General features: G+C 37.3%; 1 long non-coding RNA gene across 1 annotated transcript in view; it reads right to left on the bottom strand.

Annotated features, from left to right (window-relative positions):
- Nucleotides 1-13,318, bottom strand: part of LOC121110658 — a 94,694-nt gene extending 81,376 nt beyond the window's left edge. Inside the window, exon 1 of the long non-coding RNA XR_005859605.2 lies at nt 13,029-13,318. This is a non-coding gene — a long non-coding RNA (uncharacterized LOC121110658). The remainder of the gene's footprint in view (nt 1-13,028) is intronic.
- Nucleotides 13,319-13,777: the final 459 nt, after the last annotated feature.

Below are 13,777 nucleotides of genomic sequence, written 5' to 3'. Positions count from 1 at the left end.
CCTTTCTGCAGCTTATTGAATTAGAACAGCCTATCTTTACATGTACTGTACTGCATCAAGTGTATTATCAGAGGTGAATGCTTTGCTGGAGAATTAAGTAAAGCATACCCCAAGAATTGTAGTGAGCTTATATCCAATTCTGTGCAGGGATATCTGCAAGAAAAGGGTCAAGATCAATTCCATTAACCTGAAGGCATCACTGAAATAGATTTTAACCCCCTGGATGTAATTACTCAGTGAGATTGCCATTAGCACCAGTCGAGCTCTTGATGGATTGAAGTCCATTAGCTACTCAAGTTTTACTAAGACTCTAAATTTATCCAAGTCTCATGGTAGATATTTTGTTTTTGACTTAACTGAGACGTCACATTCAACCAAGAATCAGTGCTGTAAAATCTCCTTGTACTACCAAGGAGATATTGGACTTATTTCTGTTTGAAAATATTGATATAAACTCAAAACAGAGGCCAAGCCATTTCAGTTCACCATTTCACCCTTTATCCAGAATCTTCCCAAAGGAAAAAAATAAGAAAATCCCAACTCTCCTGTACTACAGGGCCATAGTGCTCCTTTTTTCCCTTTCTACATACACTACTTACTTTGAGAGTATGGGTTTAATTTTGTTTACTAACTTCTAAACATGCTACAGCTATTAATTCATCTCCAAAAAATGGCTTCTTGGCTGGCCTCTGAAAGGCTATATAATAGAAAGTGAAGAGGTTTAGGTGTAGGACTTCAAAAAGATAGACACAAACATCTAGTTCAAAATTCTGCTAAGAAATCTGTAACAAAAAATACTACCCTCTAATTCCCAAATTCCTTAACAAAACCCTCCAGATGTTTTAGGTCTGTATGCCCAGAGGTATGTTTTGAACAGAGTGCTATACCTGACAAAAACTGGACTAAATTCTTACCAAATTCTGCAAGGATCAGGAAATGAAGAACTCTTCCTTGCAGGGCTTTTAAACTTCAGCACTAATTGTCCTGAATCAAATGGAACTCAGCTGTTTTCTCATATCCATGTGCTTATCTAGTATTTGGAGATGTACGTCCCCTCTTGTCTGTAGCGTCATTTTCTCCCTTATTGCTGAACCTTAAATTATTTCCTGAAAAGGCAGATATCACTTGCAGGAAACACCTACAATCTTTGCCACACCTCAACAAATCCTTTGCTAATCACTAAAAAATATTCATTAGATGGTGGATGTGGGAATAATATCTCTCAGACATAAACAATAATTCCCTCCTGTTCTCTTCTACTGTCTCACAAATTATGTTTGAATGCACTAATTGCTAAGCAGCTAGGTATGGAGTGGCACTTCTACAATATAATCAGAACTTTCTGCAAATGAAGAAACCTTGGCATTAGCTTTAAGAATATATACTTATGTATATGTCAGTTTCTTACCATTTGTAAAAGCAGGAAAAAAAATAGAGGATTTGAATTCCTTAGTTATACAAGCACTGAAATCCTTGCATTGAACAGTTTTACACAAAGCTAAGAACACCAGTCTTCTTGGAGTCAATATTCAAAAAGGATGAAGCTCCTCAAAACTGAACACTGCTGCACTGAAATCCCATTGCAGATAAAGCCCTTAATTTGTCATGGCTTTATGCATGTGGATCACATGCAACCTATCATACCTGAGAGTACCAGTGATATAAAAAACTCTAAAATTGTTGTCAGAGCTGACATGCACCAGTTTGAATAGGAGGTATATTATTTCTAAGAGGAAGCTGACTATGAGCATAAATTACGTGAAACACATTCACATCACCTTGTCAAGCTTGAGAACTGAGACATTAATTCTCATCATAACTGTTAAGAATCCTGAGCTGGGAACTGTGGTCTAAATGCTATGTACCATCCTGGTATAAATCCAGACTAACTTTGGCTTCAATTACTGAAATCAGAATTGTCTACCATTTTTTTCTGTCATCTTTATCCGATCACAAAATCACTTTATCACTAAATATATCAGTTTTTGATTACATATTATATGCTAAATTTGTTATACTGTGGAAAATGTTATTGACCATCTGCTTGTGATTACTGTAAAAACATCTAAAGCAATTTTGGTGGCCCATTAGTAGCTACTATTCTGCACAGATGTATAGAGACTACATTAACAATTAGATTCCGTGTATATTAGGCCCCATAAAATTAGTGAACATTAAGTAAATTCACGCTGCTTTTTCAGAATTGTCCAGTCCAAAATTCTACTCTGGAAACGTTAAAGAATTGTTCACAGAGCCTTCCATGAAATTTACTACTTTGAACAATTATTGCAGCTTATAAAGTGATATTTGAAATTAAGTATATTTAATTAGGTAATTGAAAGGTAGTTATTTTAATATCTTTGTGCTTGAGCACATAAAGAAATAAACCCATTACTTCACTTTTTTAAAGATGTGAGGAAACTAAATAAATAAAATTTGCCACTTCCTGGTCTGTTTGCATATTTATTCTTCTTTATGTTTTGGAGTATGCACTTAATATTTCATATGACAGGTGTGTAAGGGAAGTCTTATATAATGAAGATGTTAAATATTTAAGGAAAGACTGCATCTTTGGAATTGGTTAATGGAGGCTTAAGTGTGATCATTTCGAGTGGGAGAAGGCTGCTTATATTTCAGGCTTGGTGTACTACTCAGTCCTCTACTCTTATTGAACTTACTGGCAGTAGAGAAGAGTTTTAAATGACAACTTGATATTGTTTGAAGTCATATTAATATAAGTCTTGTCAACTGTTTTCCTGTCATTAGCCACTTTCTTCCACTGGTCACAGTTTCTATCTGCTTTCATGCGAATGCTCTGAAAGACAGGAAAGAGCTGGAAACTGTTGGGGAGATTTCACAGCCATGTAACGCTGCAAAGATATTCATACTTTACATACATACATACAGAAGAACAGCTTTGGCTTATATGGAAAAGTTAGAAATCCAAAGCTAATATGAACCCTTGTTCAAATAAAAGATGAAATATTAAATGCTGTTTTTATTTTCAAAGTTTATGACAGTTACATTATTATATATAAGAAATCTGACTCCATTTCTGAATTCATATCTCAAATAGAAAAATAATGAAAATACAAAATGCTATTTTTGTTGGTTTTGTTGTTTTGTTTTGTGTTCAGTAATGTTCAGGCTTCAAACAACCAAATTACAGGCAATTACAGCATATTTTATTGTTAATGAATTATACTTTTAAAAATGAATTTAGAAAAATATGCACTCCTCTTTTCAGTCCTGAACAGAAGTACCAGCAATCAGAATATTCATTTTCATTCTAACAGTAGCTGCAAGAAAGACAGGAAGCTTGTTCCTTCTTCTGAATCATAGCTGTGCACATGTCTAAAAAGTAATTCTGCTTTATAGTGCAGTAAGAGGTGAACCGTGCCACTACTTCTGGCACTGTTTTCACTGTGACTGCACAACTACTCACTCATAGCAACTCATTGTGACATATGACCAGTTTGTTTAACAGGCATTTCACTTTCATCCCATAGATTGTATTTTCTTCTCTTATTCCACATAGCTAAAGCTTAGTTCTTGGTAATTGTTTTTTTCTCAATGAAAAAGAACTTCTGCAAATTTCATAAAATAACAGTAAGCAACAGTCACTCAAACAATACTTTTAACAGAATTCAGTTACAATACAGCATATTCAGTAGCACTGATCCTGATCATTAGTAACAAATGGCTTTCTTGGCAGTGTTGACTTTAAAATAACATTGGGAGAAAATTACTGATAAAAAATTTAAAGAGTGGTCTATATATATATGTAATACTTTTGAGTTTCTCAATTTCAAAGAGTGAATAATGCAGCAAGGTCAAAGATTTTTGTATATCCAAAATAGAAACACTTTCTCTACTAAGTTCTTCTTTCTCATTTAATGAGCAGCAGTAGAAGATTCATAAGTCATCTCTGGTAATTTAAAACTGGTATCTAGGATTTCACTTTCAATGCTGTCCTGTAATCTGGACTGCCATTTACCTTAATTCAGCTCCTTTTATCATGTTGATCTCAAGCCAGAAGGCTTTTGCTCAGATTAGTACCTGGTGTAATTTCATCAAATTCAAGTGCTTTTGCTAGAGGTGCACAGCTGTAATAAAGCACCACTTGAAACATGGCATTTTAAGAGTAAAAAGTTTGAAGATATGCCCAAATACAGAGTGACACAAAGATAGACTGGCCTTTCAAAACTGACTTCATGCAATTCTGACTTTCACTAATTTCCAGTTATTGTGCATTCCAAATTTAATATTCTTGACCACCAAATGCCATGTGCTCATCTCCTCCCAATTTCCTGGAGCTTCCTTCTGCTCTTTTCACATAAGCCTCTCCACTTGGTCATATGTGAGACATGAACTTTCCTCTACTCTCTCCAATTTTCTCACAGAATTCATCTTTCTATACGTTCCTTTTGCATTCTCAATTTTTACTGTTATATTCCTCAAAGCATTTGCACTATCATTACTTCATTAATATTGACAAAGTCAAATACTAAGTCTTATTGTATTCCGTAGTGGCTTTTCTATCCTGATTTTTATCCTTGTCAGCAATCCCAGCTCCAGCAGGTCTGACTGCTTTCAACAAACATTTAGATTGGATGACAAGGAAAAACTCCTATTGAGCAAAAATTTGGACTGAGATAATAAAGTGCTTCTGGGAAAGCAAGTGCTGTGAATCTCAACCTATCTGTGGATTGTATAAACTCAAATACAAATAGACCAAAAATTATCCTTGATCAATTATTCTTCTTGTCCTAAGAGGCAAGTCTCTGAATCAGACAGTGCATCACCCCACATAACATACGAGGATCAGCTGCAGGCTGATTCACAAACTAGAGCACGTTTCTAAACAGCTGCAGGAATGCAGAAGAACACCCTTTGAACTCAGCTGTTGTAAAGGTATCTAGAACTAAAATCTATACCGACAAGGTCAAGCTGTTGAAAACGAGGAGGAAAAGGTCTGGTCAAAAGACTGATTGCAACTTAGCAACTATAAAAAGGAAACAAGCCAACAAAAAGTTAAGAGCAAAACCATGTCAAAACAGAGAGGAAGAATCAGATATCAGGACATTTACAACTTAGACTACAGAGAAACTCTTCCTATACCTGCTTCACAGAGGACAACTCCTTACATAAATCTCACAAGATAACTCAGCAAAAAGCACTGTTACACATCGTTTCTCCGGAAATCTAACAAACAATTTGAATACCAAAGTATTTATCAGGAGAGAAGCTTCTCTTGGAAAATGGAAAATGGCCCTCTGGCTGGCTCAGTTCTCTGGATTGATCCTAACATAGTTCTTTACTTGACACTATAAAGCTATAGTACGTTCTGTGAACAAATACCTTTCCATAAATGCTGTGCAAAGTTACAGAAAGAGGCAAGTAGAGGACAACATTTGTAATGAAAAGTCTGAAGGGTAAGAGCAGTATCACAGTGAGTAAACTGCCTTCCTTTAAACCATATAAAAAAAGGCACTTGGGGAGAGTTTTTCTCCTGTTTTTCCTTACCTCAGAATTGGTCTCAATTAAATCAAGTGATTTGCATGATATCCCTGTTGAACAGTGCAGTCAGAATCGTAAAAGAATCTCATCTTCCTTATCCCACAGTGATTCTACAGTGATTATAAAAATCCAAAGCCTATACTTATAACGGACTATAGTTAACATTCATTCTTGAATATCATTTAAGCAAAATTGATGAGGTTTGAATATATTAAGGTCAAACCTACTTATGTTAGAATTCTATCCCAGGAATCTTAGCAGGTTGTAATCAAGCCATAAAAGGAAAGATCTCAACTTCAGAAATGAACTGTGAGAACTAAAAAAAGACTTCTTATGTGCCATTTACTTTCATTATGGAATGCAAGTTTTTGTATTTTTTAAATTTAATCTAAGACCTGAACTTTGATTAAGAACATACATAAAACGCTTTAAAGAAGATTGCATTTTTTTCTTAGTGAGAACTGGTCTATTTAAAACATATTTATTACAGTTTCAGTATTGAATAGAAAATGTATAAGCTCCTGCAAACAGGAACTTTGCTGATGCAGGGAATTTGTGATTACATTTTTTAAATTTGTATGTAAGACACTATGATAGTAAATATGCGAGTGGCAAAGCTAGAGAAGATTGCTCTTAAATATAAAAGATGAATACAATTCTCACACAGTGAAAGCCTGCTGGGAACAACATCTGTGCTCCCACAAAAATCTTGTGCTTGTGGCTGCATTATGGTCTTTCTTCACTGTTCATTACTAAACAAATTGCTTTAGGTCAGAGTAGAATAAACAGAACGTGTCTTTAGCAAGCAAGATGACCAAAGTATAGCAAATAATCTCTTTTGCTTTTCCTCATCATTATTTCTCTGTCAGATATGTTTCTGGAGTGCTCAGTCCATGATATGGGACTATCTGTGTCTCCTCTTAGGTCTTAATTCTACTGGAGTTTTTAACACAAAATTTTCAAAGGTTAGGCAAGATATTACTTATTTACAGAATAAATATCTTCTAGGATCAAATGTAAAGCTAAGTATCAACATTTGGCTTATTTATTTCATCAAAATATGCAGATTGGAAGGAGCTGAAATAATTCTCAAGTTGTTACCCAATTCAATAAATGTTCTGTCTCCTCTGCCCCTAAAAATTTAAAATAAAAGACATTTAAGGTTTTGGAAATTTTTGTGTTGGCATTTTCAAATCTTCATGGCCTTTTATTCTATAACTGTGCTCTATTTTACTTTTTCTGATCTATTCCAAAAGAACATGATCAACATGTAATGAACTGCACTTAAAGTAAATCAAGTCAACAGAAACTGCATCTGCCTTCTTGGAAAAAAAAATATATGTATATATATATTTTTTTTCTAGTCATTTTATACAGCAAGTGTAATTTTTCCTAATTTCATTTTATTTGAAATTCACTTCAGACTTTCAGCTCTTTACTATTTTTGTCCATTTTTTTAATTTATGGGCCTCTGTGATCTCTCAGCTCACTAGTTCTTTTTGTAATACTACCAGTCCCTTAGCTTGCTGATTTGTTAGTTTAAGCCCTGCAGCAGCCTTGGTGCCATCTCTCTCATCTACAGTGAGCTTATTGAGGGCCTCCTGCTACGTCTGAGCACAAAGGTCCTTAGAGTCTGTTATAGAGGACTCCCTTTGGCACTTTGGATGATTCTTTGCACTATGAAACTTTCGCATCTTTCAAAACTAACTCCACTAGACAGCCCTGTATGGCTTCTGACACCAGTATCACAAACTATGCCTTATTGCCTGAATAGCTTAGTGTAGAACTTGTCTCTATAAAACTTCCTGACAGTCATTTACATGGCCTCCCTGCTAGCAGCACTACAAGAGCAAATATTCTCTGCACTGATAAAGTATATAAGATGAAATGAGTGCATCAAGATTTTACCTCTCAACCAAAACAAAAAGTTGTCTGAGGGATGGAGCCATATTGCTGTGCTTGAAGACCCACAAAACTGTTTGAAATCTGCAGACAACATTCCCCTCAGTTTAGGTCCCAAGGTCAACTCTCTCAGCCACAAACTGAGATTCCCATTACTGAAAATCCAGCAACTTGGTAAGAATTTGCGATGACGAAGCCCTGCCATTTCTAGCCACAGCCATACATATGTGTGATCTTTAGCAGTCATGGTGTCACAGCTACTACCCTGCAGAGCCACATGCCACTGAACCTGAGACACTGATAAGAAGAGTTGGTTTAGTTGATCCCTGTGTACACTCATTACGCACCTAATGCCAAAGGCTTGGGCTGTGTAGCCTTGGCTATGAGCACATGGAAAGACACAGAGCAAAGTAATTTGGATTGTCCCAGGACAATCTATCTGTGCATTACAACCTACAGTGCAAGAGCGTGCAGTCTGCCCCATTACTTCACTATGCTTTTTCTGTCATTCCACCACTGCAGTTTGATTTATAGACGTCAATCAACCTATGCAAAACCCATTTTTCAGGAAGGTTTTGGCTGCAGTGCATTCTCTCTTGCTGTGAGAGAATCCTTAGAGACAGATGTTTGATCTGCAGGTGCTCTCTGAACATTCTCATGAGAGTAGAGGTATAGCTTCCCCTGGGAAGGTTGGTCCAGCTATCTACTGTAATCAGTGAGTGACAGTCAGAGGCAGGCTCACCTCATCTGACATTATAGCATTTCACAAGTCTTCCTTGGGGACAGTCCCTGCAGCCTGGCAGTCCTAAAATAAGTAACCACTGCCTGCCTGTTCCTCCGCAGAGATATCTGCAAGAGTTCATCTAACAGTTTACTAGCCTGAGCCTGACATTCCAGAAAGAGCAGGAAGCAAATCTGAAAATTAACAGTGCCAGAGGTAAAAGTAGATATCTGAATAGAGTTTATAATGACACAGTCATTAGAGAAAGTTTATTGAGAACCTTCCCACTTCTCTTGTGAGTCACATTCTGGTTCTTCTTAGGACTCCAGGGGTTTAAATATGAATGATGGTTCTGAGGGAATGAAGAAATGAAGACAGATCTCAATAAGACTGTCATACCTCATGCATTTGGCTTACTCCGAGACTGGCTTTGTCCCATGGTCAACTCTCCCCACCTTTTTACTTTTCCAAGAAATTTTAACAGAGAAGTTATTCTACTTAGAATCCCAGAATGGCTTGCAATGAAAGGGACCTTAAAGACCATTTAATTCCAAGCTCCCTGCCATGGGAGGGGACACCTTCCACTAGATCAGGCTGTCCAGGGACCCTTACAGCCTGGCCTGGAACACCTCCAGAGGTGGTGCATGCACAACTTCTCTGGGCAAACTCTTCCAGCTCCTCACCAACATCATAGTGAAGGATTTCTTCACATCTCATCTAAACTTACTTTCTTTTGTTTTAAAACGATTCCCCTGTGTTCTATCACTATCTGCTTGCGTAAAAAGTTGGTTTCCCTCGTGTTTATAATCACCTTTTAAGAGCTGGAAGGCCACAATGAGGTCTCCCCGGAGCTTTCTCTTCGCCAAGATGAACAAGCCCAGCTCCCTCAAGCTTTCTTCATAGGAGAAGTGCCCTAGCCCTCTGAGCATCTTCTTGACGCTCCTCTGGACACACTCCAACGGCTCACTTTCTTGTGATGTGGACCCCAGACCTGAATCTAGTATTAACCAGATGAGGCCTAATGAAGGCAGAGTACAGAGGGACAATTATCTCCATTGCCCTATTGGCCACTTATCTTTTGAAGCAGCCCAGGACTTCCAGGCTGCAATCACACACTTTTGGCTTGCATCAAGTTTTTCATCCACCAGAACCAGTCCTTTCCACACAGCTCCTCCCTACCCACTCGTCACACAACTTGTATTCATGCATGGGACTGTAGCTCCTTTATAGTTTTAAATTGATAAATTTGGCAGCAGGTATCAATACACACACAGTTTTTGTTGTTCTGGAATTTGATAGTGCCAAGGAAAAGATGTAACATACACTGTTTTTAATAAACTAGATAAGAAGTGGTTCATCTCATATCCCCTAAAAGTGAACTCCATTGTGAACTACTGTATGGGAACTGTTGAGTCACGACCTGAACCACTGATTGATCACATGAGGTAAGGACTGGGTCAGCCATGGGAGCACAAGTGAAGCAATTCACCAGGCTCCACTCCTCCTAGACCCCCATTTAAGGACTGACTATCACAGGGGAAGGATCTCTTTTTGGAGATCTCTCCTTTGTGGGGTCTTTTATTGTGAGCCTGAATCTTTGAGTACGGGTTAGTATTCCTTCTTTGTTTCTTTCCTTCCATTTCTCCACTATATTCTTTCCATCTGTAATAACTGTGAAACTGCTTAATCCCCTATTCTTGATGTATGAAACAAATCTTTATGAATTTCTTTTTATGTCGATCTTTGTAGGTGTAGGTAATATCTTTTTCTTAGATTTCTCTACTTATTCATCATATTTTTCTGTATCTGTCCAGAAATCTTTAAACAAAATTCTCTTTATTATGAAACTTGTCTAGGGATTACAGTCTGTGTTACCACACAGAACATGGAGGTGGCAGTACCAGGAATAACCCTGATTTTATTTTTACGGTTCAGATACTTTTGCTTGATTTGTGCTTATGTACTTGCCATAACAAGTTCAAGCAAGTATTATTCATTTGCTTTAGTCAAGTAATCTGGGAACATGCATCTCCCACCACTATATCCTTCCTCAGCTCTTATTTTCTGAAAAGTATTCATTTGCAGCTGGAAGTGATGTTTTTACTCACTCAAGGTTGTTTGCTGGACTCCTTTCAGCAATGGCAGTAAGTAGCTTGTAATCACTTTCAGCTAACAGTGACCTTCTGTAAATAATGAAATCAAAATATTTTTGGTACTCCGAGACTCAAACCTTTCTTCTCTATCCTACTTTCTTCAGTGCCAACAATGCATAAGCCACACATTTCCAGGGCTGACTATTTATGAGTAAATGTTTGTACCTTACAGGCAGCTGTAATTACTTTATTATGGTCTCTGCTTTAATAAGAACTGCCTGCTTGCATTGCTGCGCAAAGTTTCTCTCTCATGTACATCTTCTTCATTTCAACTTAATTTCTTGTTTGCTTTACTTTAGCAGGTCTAGCTCTTTCACAGCTTCTAAGTCTTGAGCCGTGCCTTTCTCTCATTCTTTCACTATCTCCAGTCATCATATGTGCACGCTTCAGCACCGTTTTGGTAACCCCTAGCATGGTCAGTGGTAGCTTAAGAGAACCATGTTTCTTGAAGTGCATACAGAATAACCATGTAGGTAGAAACATTTATGCTCTGGCCTTTCTTGTTTTGTTCTTTCTGAAGGCATCTGCTGGAAACATGACGAAGTCTCATGAGTAAAAAAAAATTCTGCGGTATCAGCTTTCTTGACTTGCTGGTAGTAAACTCCCTCTGTGTGTGCCTTATTCTTAAGTATATATGTAAAAAACAGTTGTTGTTTTTTTTCCTGGAGGCACAAAGAATGCATCCTGTCTGAAAGCTCTATGCAGTATTTCCAGAGCTATTTGTGCTGTTACTTTTTTTCTTTTACCTTTGCAAAAAGATTTATATATGCATGTATAGCCCAACACAACTCTTTCACATCTGTGCTACGCACAATTTAGAGTTTCTTTGCTCTGGAAGTAATGCCTTCTATTTTATTATGTTGGCCCACCACATCTGAAGCAGATGTTGGTGATAGGGCAGTAAAGGTTGAACCTTCCCACAACAATATTCCATTACATTTTATTGCTGTGAGACAGATGGCAGCAGAGGGGCAGTCTGACAAATTGGCATCTAACATGGAAGGGCATATGGAGCAAAGATGTGTCATTGAATTCCTCCATATAGGAAAAAATGGCTTCCACTGACATTCACTGATGTCAGTGCTGATGGAGATCAAAGAGTGGGTGTGAGCACAGTGAGGCAGTGCATACAGCAGATATTTATGAGTGTGGCATGCAGGCTTTTGTTCACAGCTGGTGGAAATGCACAACTAATGGTGGTGACTATGTTGAAAAACAATGCTATATAGCTGAGAACTTGCTCTACCAAATAGTGCTATTGTGCTTGTTGTATCTGTTGTCATTTCCATGGAAATAAATAGGAGGTATTACTTTGAGAGAGATCTACACATCTTAAATAATTCTGCAAGTGTTTTGGTTTTCTTATTGTCCAGTGAGATCACCATTGGCTGTCTTATGTTTTTAGCACAAATACTATTAAAAAATGAACACACTGAAAAACCCTTTTGGACTTTGGAGTCCAAAAGATATTCCTGGCCAGTGTGGATCATCAGAAACCATTTTTTTTCCTTTCACTGCAAACTTTGAAGCAGGCTAATGGGAAGATGAACTATTTTACTTTTTTGAAGAAAACTTTACCTTTTTGAAGTGTTAGTGTTTTGGGCTCTGTGTGAGTAATCTAGTACCAAATTTATAATGATTACCACACCCCAGGGAACAGGGCACATTGATTCGCTTAGCCTGTAACTCAAACCAGGTGAGTATTTCTCTGCAAAATCCATACCATTAGATAGAGTTTATAGAGTTACAGGTTCTTATGTGATAAAAATGAAAGAAAGCCTCAGTTAATGCATTTATAATACAAGTAAATCTTGAAATTCTTCCCTCCTTTGTCCAAGGCCAGTATACACATTTCTAAACAATAATTTAACCCTTACAATCAGGGTAGGTTTGAAAGTATAAATCACCCCACATGAGAGCAAACCTTGTTGACCTAGTTAATATAATCTAAGCTACCAGTATATGAAGCACTTTTGTTCATCAGCTTGTTCTAGCTAAGATACCATGGGGGAGAGAATTTCTGATCTCATCAACTTCAGCGATGTTGTTTAGATGTGGCACTTACTCATACCTCCTACAAACTAAGCAGCCTATTCAAATACCTCAAGTGGGTGTCACCAGTGTATCTCAAGTCCTGTCAATCAAACCTCCCTGCTAGACTTGTTGGCATAGCTGTTCCTATAGGTTTATGCAAACTTCACCCTGTAAAAGTAACCTTCACCACACTATCATTTGGAGGCTTTTCCCAAAACATAGCTTTTGTGTTATTCAGAACAGATCTCCACAGAAAGCCAAAATTTGCACAAAATCATGTGTAACTTCATGTGTGTATGCACAAATACAAGCAGGTAATTATTCAGTTTCACCCATAAACAAAAGTAATTTCTAGAAAGTAATAGTAATTGTGTTTTCTGAAAATCAGGAATTCTAATGCAAAAGCATGTCTGCCTCAAGATTAAGTGTTCTCCCTAGCAGCCAAGGTGATTAAAATGACCGGGCACTTGTGAGCATCAGGAATTAGGAATGAAAACTGTCTCTATCACAGCTAGAACAGCGGCAGTTCTTGGCTTCTACTCAGCTAAACAACAGGAGCAACAGTGATAATCTTCCTTGGTGTAGGAAAGTGTAAAAGTCTAAGCTATTTGCCGGAAGAAAAGAACAACATAATTTCTGTGAAAAGGATAAGTATCTTAAGAGGAGAAGGAAAAAAAAGCTAGATTTTTTTCACATACCTGCTTCATGCAGCTGAGGAGAGGAGTAAAGAATATTCTCAAAACTAATCTGGCTTCCTTGATCTTAGGAATCATGTAGGATCTAATCTCTATTCAGACATGAAACAGTAGTGCCCTGCACTCTTCCCTTTGCATACACATACACCTTCTTGGTCCTCCAGTTAGTGGTAAGAAACTGAGAAATAAGTAAGTATATGTTGCAATGCCAGGCATCTCAGCTTGGGAAAATACCTGCTGGGAGACTGCAGCTGCTGTATATGCTTTCTCCTCAATGGCACATTCCGTTCTGTGGGATGTTGCTGGAAATCAAATACTTGAAGCTGATTGTGAAGTGGGATATGCAGAGTGGAATCCAGTTTTCATTTTCAAAGTAAGCTTACCAATGAAATATGCTACTGCAGAAACAGTTCGGTCAGCTTTTCCAAGGTACCTTTGACACTACAAACATTTATAAATGCATCAAGGAAAATGTCTGGAAATGTAGCCTTTAACATACACTTATGAAAACATATACATGTATTTATAAAAATGTACTCACCCACAATGAATCCTGAGCATCAGTCAATGTTAAGACTACTAGTTTCAAATTCATATGAACATACCCTAACCACTTTTCAATTATCATTACATAAACAGAATGTGTTTATATATATCTAGTTATCTGCTACATACACACAAATGTACACAGCATATAGATCAGCAGTGAGAATGAGGAACCATATTGATTGGGTTATTTGACAACATCTTTC

Source organism: Gallus gallus, chromosome 4, assembly GCF_016699485.2.
Source record: "Gallus gallus isolate bGalGal1 chromosome 4, bGalGal1.mat.broiler.GRCg7b, whole genome shotgun sequence".
Taxonomy (NCBI): domain Eukaryota; kingdom Metazoa; phylum Chordata; class Aves; order Galliformes; family Phasianidae; genus Gallus; species Gallus gallus.
This window is presented reverse-complemented; position numbering and strand designations above follow the sequence as displayed.